The following is a 6522-nucleotide window of genomic DNA, read 5'->3' as shown; positions in this document are numbered from 1 at the left end:
CCCTCTGGGGACCCCCTCCCCGCGGAACCTGCGTCCCTGGCCGGGCAACAGCCCCGGGCTCCCCGGCCTTCCCAGCCCTCCGGTGAGCTGCCCTCCCGAGGCCTCTTGTCAGTAAAGCTGAAGAAAATTTCCCTGAAATCGGGGAAACGGGCGTCGAAACCTCACTAGCTGTGAACCTGGGAGGTTTCTCTGCCACAGATGCAGGCGGAGCAGGCGAGAAACCTGCCTCCTCACCCCGAACCCTCACCTAGCCTCATAGCCCCATGGGATCCCTTCAACCGATAATTTTCCTGTTATGTATAAGTGGATGTGATTAATTCCAGTGTCAAATATATCAGTGCTTAATTAATTAACATTGACAAGGAGCAAGTATTGTCTGGGATTCCTGTCACAGCCTTTGTACCTCAATTTTCACAATAATTCCTTAAATATGAATTACAAGTCTCAAGCTGAGGACACCAAATGCGTTACACAGATGCGTGACAGAAAAAGGGCTGCGAACCGCAACCCCCTTACTGACAAAGCCCAGCAAGTTGCATTTAATCTTTATGACTTAATTTTACCATCGATTCAAACTTGATAAAGGTAAAAGGCAACGCCTGCCTGCTCTGGTCAGCCCAATGTTTATCTGACACTTTTCATGTACAACTACCGAGATTTGGGTCATCCTCAAATTCAAAACTGTCAAGCAGTTTAATATATCATCCCTTCCCATGAGGGCATGTATCACAGAATAAAGCAATCAATGGCTATTTCAGGAAAAGAAAAAAATGCTAGTTTTAGCAGAATCCCTTTCCCCAAGATGGTATAGATGCCCTCCATCAGTCCCAGGCTGGTACTTGTTCTTCAGAAACTATTTAATTATCACTTGTTGCTTTTTTATACAAGTGACATCAAGGTGCCTATTTATAGCTGGTGCCTGTGCTGAAGCGATTGTCTCCGTGTGATTGCCCTCCGCTCCTCTGCAGCACAGAGCCTGCCAGCACCCAGCACCGCATGTGGAAATGCTGTGGTCCAAACTTGGGAAGAGATTGTGCAGACCTTTGAGGTGCAGCCATTGACTTCAAAGTAGATGAATAATTGAGAGCTGCTAACGAAGTCCTCCTGATCAGCCACCCCGCCAGGCAGGTCCCCTCTTCTCAGCCCTGGGATCTGCAGCCTGAACAAGAATCCTTCCATTTTTGAGAGTTTTTTCCCATTTAGCATCGCTTTCAAGGGGGAACTCGAAGCCCACCCTCTCCTTCACCCTGCCATCGCTCCAGCTCTCATTCAATGTCTATAACCTTCTTAGAGCAGCCAAACGCTATCTCTTTTTTTCATACAGCATTTGGGCTGTGCATGCACTCACCACTCATGTTACAGTTGTTTTGGGAACCATCGCTCTTCCGACAGCTGTGCAGTGGTATTGCATTGATACTCTTTCTTATGCCTGGGCCTATTTCTCTTTGCAAGAAACAAACTATTATTTTGTCAGCAGAAGCAGATAGATGAGTTCCCCACCTTACTTGGGCATTAAAAAGAAGTGTGTCATATCCTGAGATTTGGCGTCAAGCTTGCTCTGACCCCACACAAGTGGAAAAAAAAGCACCTGCTCTGCAAGGCAGTGCAGGGGCCTTAAAAGTGAACTCCAGCCCTGCTATGGAGGCAAAGCCTTGCTGTGTCTGGCTTTCCTAGATATCCCGCAGGCTTCCCTTCTTCAGCCACCTCAGCTCCAACCTCACCTCCCCAAGACCTGGCTTAGCACTATCACCCTTTCAGGCTCTGCATAACTTGTTCCCTGAGCCTTTATCCTTGCATTTGCCCCTGCCCTTTGAGGAATTCTGGCTAAAGAGGCGGGGCAGTGCCTTATTTTTAGGTCTGTGTTACCCAGGGATTTCAGCCACCTGTGCAGCTGCATCACTGTATCCATGCAAGGAATTTCCAGTTCAGTGGTGCAGTAAGATTTGCATCAGTGCTGTTTGCCTTACTGGCTGAAAGCCTTACAGAGTCTCAGCCTTACAGGCAAACTGAGGCTTGTGCTAGGCAGGTTTATGTCTGAAAATGTGTTATGGAGAGGGCTTTGTAAAAAAGGAAGACAGAAAGACAGAAAGACAGCCAGAAATTAAAAAAATAAAGCAGAGAAATTGGAAGAGAAGAAGCTATTGGGTGACTGCAGTCAGATTTCAAATCACACATTGAACATGTGCTGCAGTATAAGAAATCCTTCTTTTTTCTTGCATTCCAGACACTTACAATAATTTTTTTCTTTTAATATAGTCAAAATAAGCCATCTTGTTATAAAAATACTATACATACAGAATGTGTCCAAATAAATGTGAAATAATGATTCAAATGCGTTAGTTTTGGCTATGCTATGAAGTGCAGTGAGTGCAGCTGAAAATGAAATACTGAAATGTACATTTCTTATTTTAACAAGCAACGTGAAGTCGAGGCTCATTTTGTCTGAGAGTCATAACTGTGATTAATGATACTCGGACAAGACTGAGTATCCCGTGCCAGTTTCAAAGGGCTCTATTTTAAGTGCAAAGTATGTACCTCATTCTCCAATATCCTGTGTACATACAAGGAGGCCGTTTGATGCAGAGCACACCCCAAAGATACAGTTTTCCCTCCGTGCTGCTCTTAAACCAAGACATCTTGTAAAACCTCACCCTTGAGAATCAGAACAAGCAATCAGCTGTTAAAACTGCTGCTGCTGGTACTCAACAGACCACTTTTACATAATAAAATGGATGTTTTTATACTCTGTGCAGCAAAATATGATTACAACTCTATTAACGGCAAGCGTTGGGATAGGGGAATCCAGTGGCTAGCTGATAGTGTTAAAAGAAAACACAAGGGCACCTCTCCACTACACCGTAAGATCGCGGCATCTGCCAAACCAGAAATGAAGTCTGACAGCTTTAAAAAGATGTCCATTAGTCCAAGGAGAGTGGAACGCTCAAATACCTTGGAAAGGCCTATTTCATGCCTAGGAGGCCAATATTTCATATTGTCAAGACACATGAAACGAGCAGAGCTCCATTAGCATTGTAACATTTTGCAAACATAACAGCAGTGGTATCCAGCAGGGTCTGTGGATTTATTAATGGAAAAAAATTACATCACAGACAAGTATGTGCTGGCACTGAAATACTGCAGAAAAAAAACACTGGTGCAGCTAAAGGGCTTGTACTTTATTACACCTCCTAAGGAGCCCAAGATGATCCTCTTCAGCAAACCTGACCTCCTGGGAAAAGCTTTCAGACGTTATTGCCACACTTGAGCAGTGTCAAGACAGGGCTCAGGAGACTGGTAGTGTCCATGCAGATTTTGTCCAGATGAGATTCATTACTCTTACTTCATCTCTTCAAGTCAGCAGAGTCACTGTTTGCATCAGTGGAGCTCTGGCATGCTGGGAACCTTGCTTAGCTTCATCATGTCTAGCCTGGGGCTTGTAGTTACACAGCGACTCATCACAGCAAAGCCGTAACTGATAACTGTCTTCCTAGGTGGTCCAGAAAAGAGATCGATGAGCTTGGGTTGACCAAAGAGGATATAGTCCATAAAGTGGTGGGCTTCCAAGCCAAGCTTTCGGGGGACTGGAAAAAAAAAATCCCACAACAGCAGCAGATGATTATCTTGTTCCCTTTTTACCAACAGCAACTTACTTGCTATACCAAATGTGTTTTTTCTGAAGAAGACTTATTTGTTGTCTTCACCTTGCCAAAACCCCTCAATGACTTATTGGCCTCCTCTAGTCACCTTGGCATGTCATGAGAGATAGTTTTTCATCTGTAAATTTTTCACGGGTCACTGAAGATGCCACTTTGGGTATCTCAAGGTCTCAGAATTGGATCCCTTTCAAGGTTGAGGAAGAATCTTCCTTTGGAGGGTGTTTTTCAAAGGTTAACCTTGGGGTTGATTTCATTTAATATTTTCATTAGCGCCCTGACACAAGTAGGACAGCACTAATGAAATACGTCGATGACACAGTGTTATGAAGCATCACCAATGAAGGAGGATAAAGTCATACAAGAATGGGAAGAGGTTAAGGACTCGAGAAACAAGTGGAATGAAATCATGCAGATAGCAAATATCATGTCAAGGACTAAATTCATGACCTCATCTGCTGTAAATGAGGGAAGAGGATGATGTTCTGGTGTTATAAACTTGTCACAGGTTGGTTGTGTGCCACCGTCACAGCACAAACACGAAAGGATTACATTTAATGTTAGAGCACTTCAGGTAAGAGTCTAGCAATGCAAATATTTATACCATTGCACAACCATCCACAAGACCTTACCTAAAACAGTGCCTGCAAGTCTGCTTTTCCATGTTAAGAAGAACTCAAACTTGCATAGCTGTAGAAAGAAAAGCTCCTAGGATGAGCAGCAGGAGGACCTTTCCTGAGATGAGAAGGGGTTGGCTTGTATAACAAAAGGCAGAACAACTGCGTCTCTTTTCTATAAACTACTTTGGAGAAAAGGGGTGGGGATGCTGCTATGTAAAGCTTAGAGCCAAGTTTGCACAAAAGCATACAGCTAAACAGGCCACATATAATTGTAGTCTGGAAATCAGACGTTTCTTGCCAAAGTTCTGGACGTGCATCCAAAAGCAGTTTTTGGGTAGCTGGGGTGAAGTGTGTTGAGTCTGTGGTAAGCATTATACTGAGAGTCTGTCTGCCTTAACAAGCACTAGCCCAAACACCGTGGGCTCTCTGCCCTGCCACTAAATTTGGGACATGAATATCCATCACAGCTGACACTGCAACAGCCCCAGAGAGGTTGTTCTGGCCCCACTGATGCTCCTGTTTGGAGGACGTTAGCCAGCCTTCACCCAGACTAACACTGCAATCGTGTAAGCTCTCTGTTACCATGCCAAGCAGGGAACTTACCTGCAATTTGCAAACTGTCACTGAGCTCGCTGAAAACTGCCCATCTTGGGCTAAAAACAGGAACTCGCTCAATGCAGCCTCTGTGGACCTAATCTAATTAGCAGCAGACACGCCACAGCTTGGAGCATTTCAGCGTGAAGCAAAGTGAAGCCAGCTCCACAGCGGCTGTAGTTGCAGGGAGCCAAACCTATCCTAGGCTGCTGAATAGCAACCGATGGCCGTGCCTGGCTCACAAAGATGGCCTGTTATGGTCTGCTGTTTGCTATCTGCACTCCTATCTGCTATTCCCAGCCTGCCACAGCACCGCAGTGAGCTACAAAATCTGGCTGTTTCTCCTCCTTTGGGTTCCCCTCTTGCTGTGTAAAAAAAGCTAAGTTTTAAGAGAGCCCCAGGCTATTTTCAGATGAAAATGCATCATACATCCCTTTCACCTAGCCTAAAAACGCTCCTCGTTTCCTACCTCAAGTGCTATGGGGATAAAACCCATTCCAGACTGCGGGATGCTTGGGTATTACAGTGACAAGACCTGCATACCCCCCACCTTCTCGTCCCAGAGCCTGGGCGGAAGGCAGGCAAAAGATTAATATGTATATTTAATTTGGGAATACAGCCTCTACATCTGTCCAAAAAAAGTCTGAACTACTTAGTCCTTCAGCCAGACAAAATCAGGATGGCTTCGGCGAAAACAATGCATTACATCAGCTGAAGCAGCTGAGGAACTGGCTCTGCATCACTTTGGGATAAATACATCAAAGCATTCCTCCTGCCATTGTGCCGGTGTCCTCGCCCCACTGACAGTGTGTAGACACGAGAGCGAGGAATCACGTGGCCTTGCTTCAAGGGCTCGACACTGTCTGCTTATTTGATTTTCCCTGTGGTTTTTCTGCTCCATGCTGTGTGGCCTTATCCACTCCCATCGCAAATGTTGCAGAGTTAAGCTGAGCCACATTTTCCAATCAGGCCCTCCACGTTTTCTTAAACTCCAGTTGTTTTGGACTGCAGTAAAACATAGCCACAACACATGGTCTAAAAACAACCAATTTTTTGTAGCAGACCAAGTGCTTGCACTAATTAGTCATACTGTTCCGTAAAATGGCATATGAACATAATTTTGGAAAAGCTTATGTGAAACCACATCACAGTTTAACTCCCTCAGCTGGAGTCGAAGAGGGGGAAGGAGGTGCTTGTTTGTTGTCCCTGTGGAAATCCATCTAGATCCATCCAAAGCGCAAATCAGAGGCAAAACATCCCTTTTCCCAAGCACAGCAGAACTTAACTGTGCTCTGCTTCTAACCATCTTTCATGCTTGTCAGGGAAGAGGTATTTTCCACTCACCTATTTTATAACAAAATGAAAAATTGCCACGTCTCTTCTCAGGGAACGGTTCCAACCACTTAACATCAGACAGAAGAGCATCTGTGTCTGATGTCTCGTGGTTCTGCATTATGAACTGAAGCTGTGCATCGCTACCCCATCTCCTGTCATGTCTCCGGTCACCCACCTACACAGAACAGCAGCAAACTGGTGGTGTCAGCTAATAATTCCTGGCTTACCTAAAATAAGCCATGCTAGTGCTAAAGGATTTCAGATTCCAGCTGTGATAATCACTAGTAGGGCAGGAAGGCAGGTCATTATAGTTTCCTGAA

Source organism: Aptenodytes forsteri, unplaced genomic scaffold (assembly GCF_000699145.1).
Source record: "Aptenodytes forsteri isolate BGI_AS27 unplaced genomic scaffold, ASM69914v1 Scaffold264, whole genome shotgun sequence".
NCBI lineage: Eukaryota > Metazoa > Chordata > Aves > Sphenisciformes > Spheniscidae > Aptenodytes > Aptenodytes forsteri.
This window is presented reverse-complemented; position numbering follows the sequence as displayed.